At 42.0% G+C, this 23009-nt stretch overlaps 1 protein-coding gene across 4 annotated transcripts in view; it reads right to left on the reverse strand.

The window, feature by feature from the left end:
• Positions 1–23009, reverse strand: part of LOC125639870 (uncharacterized) — a 158853-nt gene that overhangs the window by 17772 nt on the left and 118072 nt on the right. The gene's annotated exons all lie outside the window — the stretch shown is intronic.

The raw sequence follows: 23009 nt of genomic DNA on the forward strand, positions 1-23009 counted from the left end.
TGAGGAGCGAGTGAAGAACGATTCCGGCTCCTTAACAGGGAAGGTTTCAGAACAATCAGGAACCTTCTGGAGACAATTAAGACAGGCTGATTAGAACACCTGCAGCCAATCAAGAAGCTGCTAGAATCAATTAAGGCAGGCTAATCAGAGCACCTGGGTTTTAAAAAGGAGCTCACTTCAGTTTGTGGTGTACGTGTGAGGAGCTGGGAGCAAGAGGCACTAGGAGCTGAGAGTGAGAACGTGGACTGTTGGAGGACTGAGGTGTACAAGCATTATCAGACACCAGGAGGAAGGTCCTATGGTGAGGATAAAGAAGGTGTTGGGAGGATGCCATGGGGAAGTAGCCCAGGGAGTTGTAGCTGTCGCACAGCTGTTCCAGGAGGCACTCTACACAGCTGTATTCCACAGGGCCCTGGTCTGGAACCAGAGTTTGGCCCTGGTCTGGAGTATAGGGTGGGCCTGGTCTCCCCCCAAATCATCCCAACTCCCGATCAGACACAGGAGGAGTCAACCTGTACTGTGAATTCAGAAAAACGGCCAAGCTGAGGGCTGCCGTGAAGCTCCAAGGCGAGCAAATCCGCCAATAAGCGCAGGACCCATCAAGGTAGAGCAGGAACTTTGTCACAATATATAAATATTAGTCACTGGAAGGAAGGAAGGAAGGAAAGCCTTTCTATCAAAGTAGTGAAAACAATGTTCTATTTTTTCTTTTCCTGCTGAATCTGAATATCTCTGGAGGAGTGGACATCTGATTCAGAATTTCTGCAAGTTTTTAGTGAACTATAGCAGAAATGACTAAAAGCGTGAGGAAATGGGAACAGAGACACAAAAAGGTATCAACTTTTTATCTTTCTAAGAATGAACCTCAGTTTACAGAGCCCTTTCTTTGTAGCCGGACTGACACATGCCATGGTCTTCAGTGCACTGTAAAATGATTCCTGGCAGCCACACTTTCACAAGCAATACTGATCATCCAAAATATGGCACTTTTTGCATGGACCCACCCTAGAACCACATGAGAATTGAAATTCACCCAAACATTTTTGGGGGGTTAATACTTTGTTCTGTTGAAAACAAAGCTTCATATGGAGTGTGACTGATCACAGAGAGAAAAAAGGGCACACACTTTAACAAGCAGCAGCACCATAACTAAAGCAATGCCCCACTTACCTCCCCAAGTAGAGAGAGAGCTACTTCAGTTGGTGAAGAAAGCAAACATTATTTACAGTCTCTTGAGTTTGATCATGACCCTAAGTTGAAGGCCACAGTTAATCATGAGGCGCTTGGTTTCCCTGAAGGTTAGCAATGAGCTTTCCAGCTCCACAATATTTGAATGCTTATTCAAAGCTCTAATGCTATCAGAACCCTGTTCGTCCTATCAAGATTGCATTACCATGCTTCCACCCAACAGCCCCTTGATCCTCCATATAGATCCCCTTCCTCCCAACTGGCTTGTGTTCCCTCTAAGGCCCAGTTACCTCACACCCTCCCCAGTCATCCTCATTGGGATACATTCTCTCATATCTGAGGCATCCTTGAATGTTAACATTCCCTGTTGTCACTCAAGCTAGTTACCTCCCTGAGGCTCATGGTTAGGGTGACCAGACTGCAAATGTGAAAAATCAGGACAGGGGGTGGGGGGTAATAGGAGCCTATATAAGAAAAAGACCTCAAAATTGGGACTGTCCCTATAAAATCGAGACATCTGGTCACCCTACCCATGGTGGAGTGTGCGCCAGCTGGGCATCCTTTGAAGATCAGGGAGGGAATTGCAGGCTTCTGGGCCTACCCTCTAACCCCATTCAAACCTGCCACAGCATAGAAGAGGGGTGAAGAAGGAGAATAGTTGAAATGCCTGCACTTCGCTTTGGATGAAGGTAGATAGGGTAGGAGAGAGGTGTCCATAACTTAATTGTCTTGAACCTCAGAGATGTTTGATTTTAGGAATGGATGGAGATTTATGGGTAAGGAGAAGGAGCAGGCTTCCATTTTTCCTTCTGAACACGTTTGCCCATCCCTCGCAGAGTCAAGTGGCCAGCCATTGCAAACTCCGGAGGAGACTGACTTTTTCTGCTGGTGACTCAGGGTGGCCACCTATATTTTCTAGGAAAATGCAGAAACTTGTGATTTTTCTGAAATAATTCCCTATTTCCCAGAACATCTGTGCTCTCGGGCAGTCTGCACCACATGTGCTTAAGCTTCAGTTACATTCTATCATCTCACAGTAAGAGAATAGATAAAAACACTAGAGGTGGCGCAGATCTAGCATGTATTCTGCTACACAGCTTTGTGTTCCCCACAGGTGCTGCTCTCTACCTCCCAGTGCCCTCTTTGGCAGTGAAAGATACTATTGCAGTAGCCAGCCTGAGAGCACTAAGATGATGGAGTTGCTTTGGTTAATTACTCTACTTTTAAAAGTAAACATTGTAGCTTGGCTTCTGAAGCACTATGCTGTTTGTGATGACTAATGTTTGTATGTCTAACAGTCAGACACAAGTTTTGCCTATATTACTGCGAGCTGACGGTAATGCCATGTGTCAATGAAAAGATAATTTCCTGTTGTTTTAAGCTAATGGCTCAAATTTGAAGCTTTCCAAATTGACCCAGCATCTTGAACAGCTATTTGCAAATTCCTAGGCTATTTGGTGATGAACATCATGTTCTATATCAAAGGAAAGGTTATTATATTTTATTGGTGATCTCAGTATGTCAAATTCTGTACATACGTCTATCTCTAGGCTAGATCAACACCCAGGAGTAAGTTTTATTTTTAGAGAATGTATATTTAGATAACTTAGGTGTAAAGTCAATTCCTCTAAATGACAAGAAGCAGGGTCTTAGGGTTACAGCACTGGAATGGGACTCAGGAACTCTAGATGCCATTGCTGGCCCTGCCACAGCCTCCCTGAGCCTCAGTTCCCTATCTATAAAATGGGGATAATATTTTCTTCCTCCTGTCCTGTGACTGTCTTATCTATCATGGTAGTACTCACCTCCCAATTATTTAAAATCAGAAACACCTACACTGCTCACTCCCCCTTCCTTCCCAGCCTGGAGGTAAACCAGTTTGATTAGTTTTAGATTGGGGCCAGGATTTTAAAAAGTGTGAACTTGGAGATGGTGAATTTCTGAAGGTTCCACCTGAGATACTTTCAAAAGGGGCCTGGTTTTCAAAAAGTGCTGAGCACCAACTTGAGACACCTTTAAGGAGCTTGATTTTCAGTGGGTTGAACACCCCAAAAGTGAGCCACCCACAATCACCAGCCACTTCTAAAATAGTGGCCCCAATCTATAAACTAACTGGCCTGGGATATTTTATATTTGTGTGTCAGTGTGGTGTTGGGTGTATTGCATGTTTGGGTGTGGATGTAGAAATTAGAAGGAAAGAGAAATAGCCCTCCCCCCATCATTTATTATTATCATTAAAGCAGCATGAAAACACAACAATCAAGATAAGGGCCTCACTGTTTTAGATCATGTACAAACATAAAATAAGAAAAGTGTATAAGCTAAATAGGAACAAGAGACAGTAGAAGAGTACAGAACACAATGGAAGAGGAAATGGGAAAGATAAGGGTGATATTAACAGTAAACACACACAGCACGTACTATTAACTCTTTTTTTAAATGAATTAGGTGGACAAAAGCTATAGATGAATCAGTAACCACTCCCCCATCTCCCGTCAGCCATATTAATCAGGTGTTTCACTGTAAGCATCATGGCAGAGGTGGGCCTTAAGAAGGGACTTGAAGGACGACAGGCTGGAGGCTGTGCAAATTGATTGGGGGAGAACAATTCACACGTAAGGGATAAACTAGTAGAATGTGTAAAGGCGCTTGGTGGGGCAGAAGCAGACAAGTGGGAAAGAGGCTGCTATTACTGGCAAAGCAATGTGAGTGGGTTACAATGCAATGAGGTAAGTAGGAGAAAGTAGCCTGGGAAGAGTGCCGAGCACTGTTGTGCCTCTCATGTGGCAGACTAGGGAGAGTCACCACTGAAGCAACAAGCTAGGAAGATAATTTTGACTTCACTGTAACTCCTAGTTTAGACAGGTTTCAGAGTAGCAGCCGTGTTAGTCTGTATCCGCAAAAAAACTGTATTACACTTGCGTCTTCATGAAAAGACATACCCATCCCATGAAGATTCTCTTGAAAAGAAGTCCTTGCAGAAGGCTAGTAGGTAGTGCATTCAGGGCTTTTTAAAACTGTGCCAGATTTAAAACTGTGCCAGATTTAGTGTAAGCAGGTCCAACTCCACTGAAGGCAGTGGCATCGCAGACTCTTAGGGCTTGCCTATATGAACAGTTAATTTGCAGCAAGCTTGGATATAAATCTGCCCTGCATTAGCCTGTCCCACACATAGTGTCTGTGTGGATGCTACTGCTGCATACTAACATTCCCTAGTAGTGCATTTAGATCAGCTTCCATTTCAAAGCAGTGTAGATCAAAGAGCACTATGGAACTTTTGGTGAGTGGTAATACATGAACACTTAATATGCGGCAGGCTACAGCAAGCTAGATTTACACCCTCTAGCGTGCCCTAAACTAACTGTTCATATAGACAAGCCTTGATACCAGCTATTATTTTGACCCACAGAAGCAAGTTCCATTCATTTCAATGGATTTACACAAGTAAGTAGCATGACTCATTGCATGTCTAATCCTTTTACACTAGTTTTCCAGCATTATGGTTTAGCAGATAGTGCTTTGCCTTCTTATGCCAAATAAAGACCACTCATTTAGGTCCATTGTGTAATCTTAGAAATTATAGCCCACACCCAAACCAAATAACCAGCCTACCGTGGATGACCGAGAATGTTCTCAATTCCACTTGATAAAAAGTATGATAAGGAATATGATACCTCTACATGTGTGGGAGAATTACATACTTAGTGCTGTCAAAGTAGTGCTTTGACATACTTAGTCATTTACATACTTAGTGCTGTCAAACAAAACCTATATATTCTACCTTCCTGAAACAACAAATCTATTGTAATTAGTAAGCTTCAGGGACTGACGTAGAAGCATGTTCTTCCAAGCTGGAACATTTAAAATGTAAGGAAGGAATCTGACATGTACAATAACAAGTTAATGCAAATGTTTTATTATCTAGTTTAAAATACAACCCCAAATCTCCAGGAACTAGCTGATATGGAACTCCCCAAGTATAACAAGCTGAAAGGGTATTTATCTCAGCCCTGTTTGTTGGGGTTGAAATAAATTGCAAGATCAGTACCCACAAAGCTCATTTGAAGTATCCACCATGCTACTTAAGGCAGTTATTTTCCTCCTTAGCCTCAGTAAAGGCCAAATCTTTGAGGTGCTGTATACCTTCAATTTCCATTGACTTCAACAGAAGCTGAGGGTGCCTTTTTCTTTGCAGGATGAATTGTTTAAAAATGGAAAACATTTACCAAACAAATGTTTTGCACAACTGCAGATTGCCCATGGGATGTTACACAAAGGTGACAAGGTTTTATCTAAAATATTAATAAACAGGGCACTGGACTAGGACTCAGATACCCAGATTGTTGTCCCTGATCTGCCACTGACCTGCAGTGTGCCCATAGGCAAGACACCTCACTTCTCTGTACCTGTACTTCACCTCCAGCCATATGTCTGTCTGTCCAGTTTTTCAGCAAAAGGACTGTCTAGCACAATGGGGCCCTGAGTGGAATTAACACAATACAAATAAGTGCCTCAGTCCAGCCATAACATTTTGCTATATATTTTAAGTAATAACCACTGAAAAAGAAAGACAGGAGCATTTGCTCACACATTCCAGGAGAGTATATTTTCCTTTGGTGAAAATTCCTTCCATTTACCAGCAGGATAGCCAAACAGCCCTTTTCAATCAAAGTGAGCCACCCCACTAGAGAAGCGCCATAGGCTGACTTGCTATCCAGGTATCAGCAGTGTTTTCTTAGGCTTTAAATCAGAGGAACCCTTTAATTTTCTGACCTAAGTGACAACTTTATTGAAGTTATTTATGAAAAATAACTAGAGACACAGATGGCGGTGCTCAAAGAGGCCTCTCTCCTATGATTAAGGATGACATTATTAAGAGGGACTTAATACAATTTAGCCAACAGACTGAAGGCCAGATCCTCCAATCAATTAAGTCCACTTTGCACTGCTCCTGAGCCAGATGCAGCCCCACACTCCCAGTATAAGTGGAGGGAGGAGGTATGATGGACCAGCACAAAGAAGAATTTATGACAGTGGCCTGAGTTAGAGCTGCTCCCTTGCAGCTCTAATTTGCACCAGGGCCAGGCGGTTCAGCATTAGGGAGTGAGAGTTGAGACTCCATCCCTACATCTTTTCAGATGAGTACTGAATTCCTAAACAGATCGTTGAACAGCTGATCCCAATGTCCACTCCAGATGAACGACCCCAAAAACATCCCTACAGCATTGGAGATGCAGACTAACTAGTGTGTTATATGGGGATTAGAGAGAAATCTCGGATACATTTGAAGGTCATCAAATGCTTCCCTAACATCCTGACCCACAAGCAAATTTAATTTACTTCATGGGAGAAGACACTGTTGTTGGTGCTCAGTTCTGGGCTGCCTGTTTCAACTGGAAAACTTGTCATCTTGTTGTAAGAAACAAAAGACAAATCAGCACTAGCCGAGGCAAGCACAATGTTATTTTTGCAGAGTCAGGAGGATCAAACAGCTGGGCTCTACCCAACTCATTCCTTCACTGTGATTCTCCTTCTGAACAGAGAGTACCCTCCGGGATCCACAATTATCCATGCACAAGTTAATAATGTGATGTGTGCTAAAGAACTCAATGTGAGAGATTGGCGTTCATAGCACAACACCTACTTAGATCTAAGTAGTAAGAGCAGAGCAGCGGCCACTGTGCTGCTAACACACAGGTGTTGGGAAGGTTGCATATTTCACTGTGAATGTCTTCTACAACTTCGATACCTCAGCTCTCCGTATTAATAGTCACGATTTCCTGAACAAATGTTAGGACAGCAATAACTTGACTTAATTATAACTTTTTAGAGTATCCCAGTCATTCTTTGTGTGTTGCCCAACGTAATACTTATTTAATATGTACATATAAATATACCACTAGGACTAGTGAGTACTGTTAATCCTTTTAAAATCTGTCACACTAAACTGTTCAGTATGACCGGTTGAAAATTTTCAGACAAGTTTTTTTCCCCATGGAAAACTGGGCTTTTGATGAAATGAGAATTTTCATGAAAACTGTTTGCTTTCCTTGAAATGTTTCTGATTATTTGTTGGAAAACAGGTTTTTCTGGTTGAGAGTGGGTATTGGCTGAAAATTGTTGGTTTTCATTATTTTAAAACGAAAAAAAGTTTTCTGCTAAAAAAAAATTGAAGACAAAAGGATTTGATAGTTTTTGTCAATTTTGGTCAGGAAAAAAATTTCTGAGGAGCTCTACTGCTCAGAATAGTGTTACTGAATGATATATTTGCTCTGTAATAGACAAAACGATGAAATTATGCAGTGAAGGTCTTTCAAATGGGCTGTTTCAGTCCAAAAAACTTATAATTCCTTTTATTACCAAAATCAAAACCAGAAATCGTAAATAAACACGAGGTTTTTAATCTAAATAAGAGTTCAGTGTTGAAGTTAAACCAAAAAAAATCAGTTCATTTATTATAGAATATATTTCCACACTTTCACTGGAAATAAGCCATTTAGGATACTTTACAAACCCTAACATTTGCTTGGCTGACAAGATGCATTAAAAATGATAAATGTTGTTAGTTACCTCCTTCATTTTAGGAATGAGGCCTATTTTTTGCTAGCTGGGAACGTCAGCTTAAAAAATTTTTAAGCTAACTTTAAGGCACTGATTCAGTTTCAACAAGGTATATAAAGATTTGCCTAAGAGCTTGTCTACACAGGGAAATAGATTGTTTGGAAGAACTATACCAGTATAACTATAGTGCTATGGCTACGCTGGTATAATTCCCATGGGGACACTATCTGAGAATAAAATTGACTTTTTCTAGTATAATTACTGCTTATTATACCAGAATCAGGTTGCCTTTATCCTCAAAGTGTCCACATGGGGAGTTATAGCAGCATAGCTATAGCTGTATAATCATAATTATACTGCTGTAGTTCTGCTGGTCAATTGCTAGTGTAGACAAGCCCCAACTTTCAGCAAATGAGAAGACTCATGGGCCTCAATGGGGCTACGTGCTTAAATGAAGGCTCAGGCTTTAGTACCTTGCTGACATTGGTGAGGCCTCATCTGGAGTACTGTGTCCAGTTTTGGGCCCGACACTACAAGAAGATGTGGATAAATTGGAGAGAGTCCAGCGAAGAGCAACAAAAATGATTAGGAGTCTGGAACACATGACTTATGAGGAGAGACTGAGGGAACTGGGATTGTTTAGTCTGTAGAAGAGAAGAATCAGGGGGGATTTGATAGCTGCTTTCAACTACCTGAGAGGTGGTTCCAGAGAGGATGGTTCTAGACTATTCTCAGTGGTAGAAGAGGACAGGACAAGGAGTAATGGTCTCATGTTGCAGTGGGGCAGGTTTAGGTTGGATATTAGGAAAAACTTTTTCACTAGGATGGTGGTGAAACACTGGAATGCGTTACCTAGGGAGGTGGTAGAATCTCCTTCCTTAGAAGTTTTTAAGGTCAGGCTTGACAAAGCCCTGGCTGGGATGATTTAATTGGGGATTGGTCCTGCTTTGAGCAGAGGGTTGGACCAGATGACCTCCTGAGGTCCCTTCCAACCCTGATATTCTATGAATCAAGGCCTAAAGAAATATAAGGCCATATTGCCCCCAGCTCTTACACAGGTGCCTGGGTATAGGGGGTACCTTCCTGAGCACAATCCCTCGCTGAGCTCCCCCTGGGATGAGGGTGCTTGGGCCCCAAGACAGGCCAGTGCTAGAATGACACAATTTGGCCATAGTACGTAGCTTCCTGAATTTCTCTCTCTATCTCCCCTCCCACCCCCAACACACACACACACCCCTGATGTGGTGTAATGCACATGTTTACAGTCAGCATGAGTTTGGGACGGCTGCATTACTCATAGGAGGCAAAGCAACAAGTGAAAATATACCTGTCATCCTATACAAGTACTGATAACAGTTGATACTGCACCACATATGGCCTATATTATAGAACGTTATTCTAAGAATGTTTGAGAGAGTTTTAAAACATTTTAAGGGGACTATTTCTTGTATCCCTCTGCCTGCGAAGCCATGTGCCTCAGTTTTCATGAGGCCAACTGTACAACGCTCAGAGAAAAGGAAAAAAATCAAGCTAAAAATATAATAAAAATAATAAAACTATTCAAATGATCTAAAATAACTTTCCTATAGCTAAAAATTCAATCTCTTGATTCTGATGTCATCAAAGTGCAGATGATTTCAGTGAAAGTTGCTGGGTACTGAGAAATTTTAAAAACAATCAGACCACTTATTTAGGTGCTTAAACATGAGACTTTTAGACACCTGTTTTTGCAAATATCAACTCTGCCACAATTTGAACCTGTGGTTTCCACCAGGCTGCTGTGGGTATTTCAAATCGATGATCGCATCACTAAGCCACCACCCCTCCAACGGATGCTGCACCGTGAGGGTTCTGGCATTGCCTCTTTAAAGAAAATAGATGTATTGAAACATACTTTGCATCTTAGATAATTGACAGATTACACAGATTCAATCACTCGTCAGAACATGGACTCAGCACATCATTAGAAAGACATTTTGCTTGCAGCTGACATAGTTTTAGAACCTGATTCTGAGAAGGCTTTGCTGGTACAATAAAAGATCAAAGCAAGCAGAGCTAGTTAGATTGGCCCAGATCCACAAATCAACAGAAGTTAGAAGCCTACGTACCTTTGTGGATCTGGGCCTTTGTATGTGCCAGTCCTGTGCATATCTGGGTTTTATTTTCATTAACAAGTAGCCTGAGCTCAGTTCTTAAAAGGGAGAAACAAGGGCTGACCTAGGAAAACTCAGCCAGATAAAAGTTTTAATGTATTTTTGTTCTTCCTGTAAGAGGAAGGCAAGTTAAATATTGCTCTTGCAAGAGCAATGCCTTCATGTTGTGCTGTAGCACTTGGCATGATTAATTTATCCTAGCACTCTAGCTACCAAAAAGGCTTTTCCAATTCTGAGCTGATAAGTAGTTAACCATCTTCATTACCAAGAAATTAAATAAATAGCATTTCTATTCAGAGTTTCTTCCAGTAAGTTATTTTGGTGCATCCTGGTCCAACAGTGTTACTTCCTCTTATTGGTTCTATTCTTGATATCAGAAGCAGGGCTATTGTGATCACAGCTAGAATTGTTTATTTAGACAGTAGATAAACATAGCACAGGATGAAGTATAGGACCTTAAGTTTCCTATTCACACCAAATATTGGTCACCATGGACACATTTTGAAGATCACAAATTATTAAGTCAGTGGAGTTGCAAGGGTGTAGTCAAAGATAGAACTTGGTCCCCTATTTGTAAGTTATAAAACAATAAATCTGATATAAAGGAGGAAAGATATGGCTAATATACAAAAAAGCTTCTAAATTACACGAGATAAAATCAAACCATTTAAATAGAGATTTAATGCATTAAAAAGGGTACGACCATGCACAGGTAGTTAAACACTCTAACATATTTCTGTAATACACTGAATAATTTATTTTCATTGTAAACAATAATTACTGTTATGGACTTTTAAAAATACCAATATGAACACAAAATCTGATAACAGTATGGCACAGACAGACTGAATGAAGTTGCACCAGGAAGGCTTTAGTTTCAAATTTTCAAACTTGCTGCCAGTTAGAGAGGTAGCACGGTCTACGGCAATGTTTCTCAGACTACGGGGAACAACCTGGAAGTGGGTTGCACACTAGTCCTGATTGGCTGGTGGTTAGAACTGTTTGGAAAAATTATGAAACATTTAACAGTTCAAAAAATTTTTTTTTCTGTACATTTCCCCCCATTTTTACCCCCATGATGCAAAAGTTTGTTGGAGTGGGTAGACTGTACAACAGTTTTTTTTTTTGGTATTTTGTGGATTGTGGACCAAAAAAGGTAGCGTCTTCTATCGAGAGGAATGAGATCAGGGTTAGGACATAGTCAGGAGTTTCTGGGTTCTAAGCCCAGATGTTACTCTAGCTTGCTGTGTGGCCTGGGGAAAGTCACCTCATGGCTCTGCCTCCATCTCTGCAGCTGTAAAACAGGAATAATAATACTTACCATGCCCAACACACAGGGATATTCACAGATCTTACTTGTTTACTGTCTGTACAGCACTTTGAACATATAAAGTGCTAAGTATTATTAATAATGGAAAGTAATATTCATGGAAAACTTTAACAGTGAATTTCTAATCTTTTGTCCATTTTTTTAATTGTAAATCTTTTATAACTTGAAGGACAAATGGGAATAAGCTGTAAAATGAAAGGCCAAGTGGTGCCTTCTAGACTTCCAGTTTGGATGTCTCACTCTCACAGGCAATACATGCCATGAGCTCAGTGTCTCAGCTGGTGAGCTCCCAATCCCCAGCACAATGCTGGGGAATGAATGAACAGGTAAGGGAACTCCTCATTACAATACAGTGACACTCAGCACTCTCGTCTCTACCAGTGATCTTCCACCTAACTCCACAAAATAGTCCACCTAAAATAGCAGTCCATCTAATTAAATAAAAGATTGTCATTATTAACATTTTCAGGCTTAAGTCACATGGAATGTCACAGGCCTCAAGTGCAGCAGAAGGAAGCAAGAGGCAAATCTGAAAGATTAACTTTCTTCTCAATCTCACCTTCAGCAAGGGAGGAATATTGGGCTGAGTGAAGTTGCCACCTCACTGGTCTCTGCCCCAGTGATGAGATTTGGAAAGCCAATCCGCTTCTTTGGTGAGGGGAAGCAGGCAGGGGAGTGCCATGGGGCAACTGAGTCAGAGGAGACCACATGCTTGCATGTCTATTCCAGCAGAGTGAGAAATCAGCTAGCCCCCTTGGGTCTTTGTGGGCCCAGAGAATGCTCTTGAAGGAAAGGATGGGCAGCATGCATGATGGGCTGGGTACCTCAAAGGGGTGAGGCTGTGAATTATTTGGGAAAACTTGTTAATGTTTATCGATTTATACCAGATGCTATTCCGTAAGCAGCGAGCCCATTCAGTGTTTTGGGAGCCCCAACCACAATTTAAAAGGTCCATTAGCCAGTGTAACAACCGACTTCACTTCATGATAGGTTAATCCCCCCCAAAAAAGCTCCTAGCAAATAATAAAACTTTCCCTCCCCAAAACACAATGGGCTTTGGAGTGGGGCCAGCAGGTTAAAGAGCTCTAGGATCTAGCAGACTATTATGAGAGTTGTGGAGTTGTAAGGCAGTCACAGAGAACACTCTGCTAACAGCTCTCTCACACGTATATCAAGAGACTTTAGGTCAGCTGACTGCACCTTGGGCAGAACAAGGGTGTCTCCCGGGGCAGAGTTCATGTGTCTCAAGGAGCATCGTGAATAGGGGGGTAGCTACATGAGATAGCTCAGCACTGCATCCAATTGTCTACAGGATGGGGAACTGGGAGAAGGTCAACTAGTCATTGGCATCCTTCCCTTAAAACTCACTGAGAACAGGGCCTGCTCATAACTATCTGGAGTACATGTATCTAGAGCAAATATGACTAATTCATAGTTACCTTTATCCTCAGGCACCTGCCCTAAGTCAGCTGCTTTACTCACACCTTGCATTGCCTCTCCTCAGTGACTGATTCAGTGGATAATAAGACAACAACTTCCGGTCTGCCAAGTCTCCTCAGTTTGGCATTTAACGATCAATGGCATGAACTATCTCCAAGACTATCATGTTATTTGTCTTCCATGTACCTCAGTAAACAAAGAACAGAAGAGTCAGGTAGGGCTTGACTCACTCAGGATAACAACAGAGGTGCCGTGTGAAATGATTAGCATAAAGTACTGATGTACAAAGTACATTTCTGGGACCAGCTCCTCACCTCTGTTTCAGCCCCTTTATGCTGGGGCAACTGAGCAGGTGAGTAAGTTACATTGTTTCAGGCTCCAGCAGATGTACCAAAATCACCACCTTGCTGACACTCATTTACACCCTTGGTGGTGGTATCAGAAGATAGGTCAGGGAGTGTATAGGCAAAACATATTTTGAACTTACACAGTTTATGTAAGGACAAAGTATAACCAACTTTATACCTATTTTACAGGTAGGGAAGTTGAAGCACAAAGACTGAATTATAGTTGCCTCTAGAGATGATCTCACCAAATCAAGCCTTAGGTGCATTGCAAAGACAGCATTCATTGTTGCTCCCTGTGCTGTGCCTGTTCTGGTGATTTTAAAAAGTATTTTAACTCACACAAATGTCTTAAAGCTGCATTAATGGAATATTGTGGTTTGGAGACAATACACAAAGCATGCTCACCATTGCCTCAAGTTTGCCCCTCCGTGTGTACTATAGACCACATGGAGCACTCTCGGCAGGGTCTGGGAACGGAGAGCTACAGAAGTAGCTGACTTCCCCTTTGCAGAAAAACAAAAAACAGGGAGGATCTGAGTATGGAGGGCCCTTCTGTATATGGATCATGTGTAACTGAGGCCATAGGTCTATTTATTAAATCCCTCTTCCTGTTCCCACTGCGCTAGCTGCGCCGAGTCTGAAAGCAGAACCCTTCCAACCCTCACTGAAAAGATTTGGCCGCGCATAAAGCCCGGTATGGTACAGCACTGGTTTGCCATAACATTTGTGCCTAAAATTTCAGGTTTGGGGTGGGACAAATGTAGAGACTTTTCTCCCTGTCTAGGTTAACAAGTAGGGCATAGACCACCAGTGGCACCTTGGCCTCTCCCTGTGGCACGTCCTGAGGACTGAAATGCTGTGGTCAAACAAAAGTCTTTGTGCTTAATATTATAGTGGCATCTGGGTTAAAATTAATGGCCTATGATATACAGGAGGTCAGACTAGATGATCTAATGGTCCCTTCTGGCCTTAACCTCTATGAAACTAAGTATATGAGCCACCAGTGATTCAGTATAAGACAGCATGGGTTATGTGAGCACTTCACAAAGTGGCCCGTTTTCCTATTACTGCATTGACTTTACAACTGTGCAGCTCATGAGCTGCCATAGTTTTTGATGTTAAACCCTGTTTCCTGAAATGGATCACTAAACAGAGCAATATCTGGGTACGTATTGGATTGAAAATTGGCAGACAGTCTCCACCTGGGAGGACAACTGCACCAAATATTTAAAAAACAAATCAATACGGGTACTGCTTTTTAATTCAAAGAATTTTTCAATTGGCTTTAGCTGCCATTTTACATTACTCTAATAAAAAGGATTCTGACCTGCAATTTGGGATGTGTGACTGGTCTTGAGGAGAAAACTTCCTGCAGTTGAGCTAGATGCAGTATAATGAAAATAAAAATAGCAATAAATTATTTATGCTCTGTGATCATGACCATATTAAACTATGGGCTAAATCCTACAGTCCTTACTGAGTCGTCAAGGGTCTGGCCCATTGAAATCCACAGGAGTCTTTTCACTGAGTTTAAAGGGCTTTATATCAGACCTTATAGGCAGAGCTCTCATTGACTTCAGTGGGAGTTTTGACTGAGGCAGGAGCGCAATATTTTGTGCTCTCTCTGAATGGGAATCACTTGACCCATTACTAAAGTGCAGTCACCATTCTGATGGAAAGTAGCAGCTAGTTAATAGTGTACTTCTGCATAATGTAGGGCAGGAAGTAAGGGAAAACAGTACACTAAAGTGAAGAAATGTAATTCAGGCAAGCGGAATTTTACTATTCAGGCTAAGTTATCATAAACACTTCATGTCCATTAAAACAAAGCGATTCCATTGACTATGCCAGTTCCAAGAAAACTATTTAACTCACATCATTTACTGGCTAGTATACATCTCCAGAAATCTTATTTCCACTGTTTAGACTGTTCACCATAACAAGATTCTCTTGCAGAATTTCAGAGTGGAGCAGAATCATGGGATTTATAAAGGTGAGGGTACTTTCAGGTTTGTAGAACTTTTTGAAAAGGTAGGTAGAGAGGGCACCTTTGAAAAAACCCCAGACATGCACCTCTTGCTGTAATTAAACTTACTGCAGTATTTCCAATCCTACACACAAGGCAGATAATGCAAACAGCACAGAGGAGCGTCTGGTGACTCCAGTTTCTGCTGAACGGGAGAAAGCTTGTAAGATCCCTCATAAGAGACATAAGGCCCAATTCCTATTTACACCACTCCAGCAACCACTCCAAGGCCATTTTAAGGCATAGGACTGTAGGTTCAAACCTAGGGTCCCAGCTGCTAGAGACATTTCATGAATCTGAGCTTTCAGTTAGAGGAGGAAAGTAGCATATTGCTCTCATGCTTAAGAAAAGCTTGAAAATGACAGCTGAGGATGCAGTGACACTTACCTTCATCTGCATACAAGCTGAATCAATTGCTTTGGGGGTGTGAACTGCCCAGGCACCTCAATGAGGTGTTACCACTAAGACCCACTGCTTTGGGGGACCCTGCCAATACCACCCCAATGAAGAACACTGTGGAAGGATAAGGAGAGTGCAGTGTAGCTGACCCGCCCACCTAAGGGATGTAAGAAATGGGGGACTCCCCCACTTCCCCCGCTGCCTATAAGGGAGTAGAGCTTTTGCTGTTGCTCCTGCAAAGACGGGGCAGCCCAGGCAGCTGTCCCTGCCTCTCTGGGAAGAGAAGGAGGCACCATGCCAATGCCCAAGGGAGTGGGCAGGGCTATAGGTGGAGCGATATCATGGTGCACCTAGGGTCCCAGATTGCCCCTTTGCAGTGGTAGAGTAAAGGGTGGTGTAAAGGGGCAATAATGTAAATATAAACCAGGCCCTTAGTACCCAACCTTCAGCCTGCTCATTCCCCATTCTACTAAACTACAACAGCTAAAACATTTAAAGTCAGCTGGGACAGAATCAAAATGTGGCTTAACATGTCAGGCCACAGCAGGCACAAACTCACTTCTGTTAACATTGAATATGCCTTTATTAATAGGAAAATCAGCTATTAATTATTTGTATTCTCATAGTGCCTAGGAGCCCCACTCATGGACCGAGACCCTAGTGTGCTGGGTGAAAAGACGGTCCCCACCCCAAAGGCTACAAATGGCTCAGATTGTAGTAATCATTCACTGTTCTCTTCCTGCAATCTCTGTGCATGGTCCTAGTGAATAAACATTGCTACATGTCTGAGTTCTCCAACAATAAAAACCTGTGTCTGATCCGTTTTGCCTTCACCCTGCAGGTCCAAGGAGAGGGTAGAGTGAGCCTGCCCTTTGAACAGCCCTTGCTCTGAAAGGTGTGGCTGCCATGGCTGTTCATTCATTCTCTGAGGTTCTCAAATGGCCAGGTACAGGAATGGATGAAAAGCCTTATTCATGAACCAGGCCCAGCTATGCCAGAGGCAGGTAGGGACAACACCTTTTGTTTGCTCAGGGATTTTTCACCCAGTGCCCTGCAAGGAGTCACTCTGAAGCTGAAAGGGATTTCAGCCACCTAATGACTTCAGCGCTGCTCCATGTGAGTAATGGCTTGGCCATGCAAACTACACTGCACATCCCCACAAACTAGAGGGGAAAACCAGAAAGTCACAGGTTATCAGAAGGATCCTTTTGCTGTGACTCTAAACCCATTTTCAGTTCCTCTGCTCAGAACACCTCACTGACAGCACTCGCTCAGAACCATTCCCCCTCCACTCGCAAAGTTTGTCAAGAGACCGGGGTGTTTACTACCTGGGAACTAGGTTTGCCAATTTTGGACAGACATATTCCTGGAGGTTTTATCACATGACATGATCTTTAATTAAAGATTAATCTTTACATTCCGGGAGATTCCAGGACAATCCTGGAGGGTTGGCAACCCTACTGGGAACCAACAGACCCTACCTCCTGGCTGGATTCACCATTACCTCCTATAGTCATTTACATTAGTTCGAAGTGGGTATAAAACATAGCCATGCTGATTTAGGAGCCTTTTACTTTTCTCTGAACCATTTAATTATTTACACCAGTGCAAAGTGAATCAGGCTTAAAATGCCTGCAGCTGAGTTGTATTGGCTCCTAGTAACTAAATAAGCATGGTTAGAAAGTTTGATACCCAAAAATTAACCTAAGAACAACTGGCTGGGGAAAGACATAAACATGCAAAGGTAAAGAAGTTTAAAGAAAATCTGCTTCGTGGACACCGCTTCTGTCACCAATGGCAATCCCTTTTAGCTCACCTTAAGTCCAGCCATTAACATTTGATGCCTTCTGCAAATGGATCAAAATATGCACAAGTGATGTATATCAGTCTAATAATAAGATACAAGTTAACCTTTGGTCATGTTGCTTTGCACATGTCAGAACATGGGCAGCAGCACTGTGCATACACAGGAGTCTGGATAACTGGGAGGGGAAAGCCAGGGTAGAGGAGATGAGGGCATCCGTGTGGATTCCAGCAGGTGTGGAATTGTGGCATACTCCAGCACTGTTACTGAGGCACTGCTGAGATATTGCAGCTGGGGTTTGGTGCTAACTACCTGAATTGCAGGGATGAATGAGAAGGAAATTCAGAACAGGTTGGTATTGCTGACAAAGTATACAGATAGAACCAAGACATACTGCTGATTTCTTTAGTGTTGCATGTTCTAACACTAGTAGCTGGTTGCTGGTTACACCCAATGCTGATGCTGAAGAACTATTGACAGTAATTGTGACTGACTAAATAGTTTTTCCAGGGAGACTGGCCTTATTTGTTTAAAGGTCTCTTTAGCACCCTCTAACACAGATTTCTGCTTTGGAGAGCTACACTCAGGATCTTATTTTTCAGTCATCGCTTCCTTCTCCCCTGCTCTACTTGACTCAGTGGCCCAGCCCTTCCTCTGACTTCCTCTTCCTGGCTGAGCTTCTGTCAGAGTCCCCTCCCTTCCTTCATGATTGAGTGGGGAATTTTATTTTGGGGGAGAGGGGAAGGCAAGGGGATGGACTGGTAACTACCAAACACCTTCCACATGTCACACAGCAGAGTCTGAACCTTTTAAATCTTGACAATGGTCTTTTGGAGCCAGATGCTGTCACCTTTCTTCATGCTGAATAATAACCCCACTCCTCACATAGTCCATTTCATTTCAGTGGGACCACTCAAGGAGTAAGGTGGTACACTCACTGATAGGAAGGATGGCAGAATGGGGCTTTTATTGAATAGTCAAGGAAAAGGAAGACAACCACTGTGAGGACTATTGTACTTAGGCTGATAGCAGAGACCATAGAGGGCTCTTCATGCAAGGATATCCATCTACAGGTATTTGAAGGTCTTTAAATGTCAAAGAGTAAGGGAGTCCGAAAGGCTGGAACTAGGAATAATGAACTTTTAGGCTAGTTGGCACACACTGAAGTCTATGAGAGAGGGAGGATAGTCTGATGGTTAAAGCACCAGACTGGGATGTAGAATATCAGGATTCAGTTCCTAGCTCTGTTACTGACTTCCGGTGTGACCTTTGGCAAGTCACTGAACACCTCATTTCTCCATCTAAAATGGGGATAATCCTTCTCCTTTGGGCTGTCTTCCCTATTCACATTATAAGCTCTTTGAGGAAGGATCTCTCACTACGTGTACAGCATCTAGCACAAGACTCCGAGAAGCGGGGGCCTCTAGGGGCTACTGGAATATAAATAATTATTATTTGTGGGACTATTTTTAAACACTTTTGCAGGTTGCATTTTTTTAAATAAAGAGCATTGCTTTCCTTACAACATAAATACTTCTGCATGCACGTGCTGTAACTCCAAAAGCAACAATTGTGGAGGGAAGGTGGATTTTTACTTTTATAAAGGTGTGGAGTTTTTTTTTAAAGATTTATATTACCTTTAAGATATGGATACTGTTGGAGATTTTGTGAGATACATAGCTAATAACAACATCCATAGGCCTAGATGTGCAATGGGATCTGCTCATACAGACCATGTTCTTTTCCACCCCTACAGAAAATTTCTACTCTTTAGCAAAAAACCAAATGCCAAAATCACTTGATTTGGAAATGGTGCTGCAGTGCCTGATGGGAATTGTATAGTCTGGATGCCTCATGCTCTCTCACTCCTCTGGAGGCCAGGTTCCTTCACTTGGCTACATCTCCCCTGATGCACTACAGTCTCCAATCTTGCCTGTGCGTTTAACATTTATGCATGTGCGTAACTTTAATGGGAGTTTTCACACACTTAAAATTAACCATGTGTGTAATTATTTCTAGGAATAACTAGCAGTACTCAAACACAAAACCCCACTAACTCCCACTACAAACAGCTTTATGTTTCACCTAGCCACCTAAAAAAATAGTAAATTTCACAACTCCAGAAATAAAACCAGTTAAAACCCAAAACATTAATTATGGCAGTTAATCAAATGGTCTAAAAATAGTCCTATTACTATCAAACCCAAACCATTCACATGTAGCTAGACATGATAATTTTAATAATGCTAATAGTTAGCAAAGAACAAACTTTAGAAAGGTTTCAGAGTAGCAGCCGTGTTAGTCTGTATCCGCAAAAAGAAAAGGAGTACTTGTGGCACCTTAGAGACAAACAAATTTATTTGAGCATAAGCTTTCGTGAGCTACAGCTCACTTCATCGGATGCATTTAGTGGAAAATACAGTGGGGAGATTTATATACATAGAGAACATGAAACAATGGGTGTTACCATACACACTGTAAGGAGAAAAGGAGTACTTGTGGCACCTTAGAGACTAACCAATTTATTTGAGCATGAGCTTTCGTGAGCTACAGCTCACTTCATCGGATGAAGCTCACGATGTAGCTCACGAAAGCTCATGCTCAAATAAATTGGTTAGTCTCTAAGGTGCCACAAGTACTCCTTTTCTTTTTGCGAATACAGACTAACACGGCTGTTACTCTGAAACTGTAAGGAGAGTAATCACTTAAGATGAGCTATTATCAGCAGGAGAGCGGGGGCTGGGGGGAAGAAAACCTTTTGTAGTGATAATCAAGGTGGGCCATTTCCCGCAGTTGACAAGAACGTCTGAGGAACGGTGGGGGTGGGGGATAAACATGGGGAAATAGTTTTACTTTGTGTAATGACCCATCCACTCCCAGTCTCTATTCAAGCCTAAGTTAATTGTATCCAGTTTGCAAATTAATTCCAATTCAGCAGTCTCTCGCTGGAGTCTGTTTTTGAAGTTTTTTTGTTGAAGTATTGCCACTTTTAGGTCTGTAATCGAGTGACCAGAGAGATTGAAGTGTTCTCCGACAGGTTTTTGAATGTTATAATTCTTGACGTCTGATTTGTGTCCATTTATTCTTTTATGTAGAGACTGTCCAGTTCGACCAATGTACATGGCAAAGGGGCATTGCTGGCACATGATGGCATATATCACATTGGTAGATGTGCAGGTGAATGAGCCTCTGATAGTGTGGCTGATGTGATTAGGCCCTATGATGGTGTCCCCTGAATAGATATGTGGACACAGTTGGCAACGGGCTTTGTTGCAAGGATTGATTCCTGGGTTAGTGGTTCTGTTGTGTGGTGTGTGGTTGCTGGTGAGTATTTGCTTCAGCCCCCAACTAAAACCTCTCCAACGCATCATCAAGGATCTACAACCTATCCTGAAGGACATCCCATCACTCTCACAGATCTTGGGAGACGGGCCAGTCCTTGCTTACAGACAGCCCCCCAACCTGAAACCTAATTCTGTCAAGAATTATAACATTCAAAAACCAGTCGGAGAACACTTCAATCTCTCTGGTCACTCGATTACAGACCTAAAAGTGGTAATTCTTCAACAAAAAACTTCAAAAACAGACTCCAATGAGAGACTGCTGAATTGGAATTAATTTGCAAACTGGATACAATTAACTTAGGCTTGAATAGAGACTGGGAGTGGATGGGTCATTACACAAAGTAAAACTATTTCCCCATGTTTATCCCCCACCCCCACCCCCCACTGTTCCTCAGACGTTCTTGTCAACTGCGGGAAATGGCCCACCTTGATTATCACTACAAAAGGTTTTCTTCCCCACAGCCCCCGCTCTTCAGCTGGTAATAGCTCATCTTAAGTGATCACTCTCCTTACAGTGTGTATTGTAACACCCATTGTTTCATGTTCTCTATGTATATAAATCTCCCCACTCTATTTTCCACTGAATGCATCTGATGAAGTGAGCTGTAGCTCACGAAAGCTTATGCTCAAATAAATTTGTTAGTCTCTAAGGTGCCACGAGTACTCCTTTTCTTTTTGTGAAACTTTAGAAAGAATCCCATAAAAGTATTCAAAAGCTAAACCAAATAAATTTCAATTTAAAACTCATAATGGAAATGAAAGCCATCAAAATACCCTAAAGTTTTCTACAAATCCTTTAAATCATGAAAAATCATGACAATTTTCATTTATAAAAAACAAACAACACAAAACCACACCATCGGTGAGGATTTGGGATTTGATCCTAGGATTTTTTGCAGGAGCATTTGGCATAGTTTTGTAAAGTTGGATGCCAACATCTGCTATTTCTAACTTATATTTTTGATTAGAGGCATTATTGGCAAAATACATATAATTTTTACATTTTGGGAATTATTTATTTCCAAAGGGAGAACTGAGGAAGCATCTCTACTTAACCTAGACAAAAACACCACAAAACATTGTGTAGGGAACAATTCTGCACTGGCTAAAGGATGAACAAGGTGATTTAGCAGGCATTTTCCACATCTGATTTGCACATTGCACTCCTCAGTGACACTGGTTAGAACAGAGGAAGTCACAATGGCTGATGAGGTAGTGTATAGTCTTGTACTACTCAAGTTTGTTTGATCAGTTACAACACTTTATAGAGCATAAAGCAAGGTCATCCCAGGAGAGAGCTTTCCTGTGTGATTCTGTTTTAGCACTCAGAACTTGGATTATAAATATCTGTTCCAGACTAGAGAGAGGAAACTTCACTTCACTCCAGCCCTGTCTACATTACAAAATAGAGCTGTTGCAGAAAATGGTTGCAGCTGAACCAGCATTGATCACTATTTAGCTGTCAGTGGAGACAAAGACAATTTACGTTCAGAGCAGTTTCAATGAAATTGCTATTGTATTGACAGGAGCCAATACAAATACTTTCTGGGGTACGTCAGCTGGAATATGCACAGCATGGGCTAGATGAAACGTTGCTGACCAGGTCCTCTTGTACGTACTTACAGCTCAACCAAGGCCAGATCCAAGTCCAAGCAGTTTATTTACCAATTCTTTTTTAACGGTCAGCTTCCTGACTCCTGTAAAGAATTCTCATAGGTTGGTAAGGCACTGTTTTTTTTCTTTACTGAAGCCATGCTGGTTAATTCCTATCATACCGTGCGCATCCAAGTGTTTTATTGTTTTTGCTAATTTACTTAGTGCTGACGAAAGGTTCAGTAGTATAATTTACTAGGTCACAAAGACAGTTAGCTTAACACATAGGAGGGGGGGTTCTCTTTAAATTCTGGAGATCAACAGCCAAGCCAGTTGGTGCCAGCTGTGAGCAAGCAGTATGGTCCGAGTTTCTCATGCATTGGAGTCAGATATAATTGTACAATGTGGTACAGAGACCCCAGGTGGAACTTTCTAACAAGTACCTTTGTTTCTTGTGGGCTGCTTAAGATATGCACAGTACAAGGCAAATTCATCCCTGGATTCTGTCCATGAATTTGTCCCTATGACTTACATGAAGTTTATCTAGGTCCCACACATGCAACTTCAGAACCAGTGACATTACAGTACAGCTTTTCTATCCAAGGTAGCAGTTCATCTAGTGTAAGTGACCTCCCGGGGCAGAGTAGGAATCAGAGTAGGACTCAGAATGGGATGGTGCATCTAGAAGGGGTATGGCGAGCAGCCACGGCACCACCTACTTCATGTCCACCTTCACGGGAGAAGCAAGAGCAGTTTTCAGGGTCAAGTGAAGTAGGTAGCTCCTTGCACGCCCTTGCTCCCCTGCATACGTATGCAGGTAAGTT

The sequence above is a fragment of the Caretta caretta genome, chromosome 7 (assembly GCF_965140235.1).
Source record: "Caretta caretta isolate rCarCar2 chromosome 7, rCarCar1.hap1, whole genome shotgun sequence".
In the NCBI taxonomy this organism is placed as follows: domain Eukaryota; kingdom Metazoa; phylum Chordata; order Testudines; family Cheloniidae; genus Caretta; species Caretta caretta.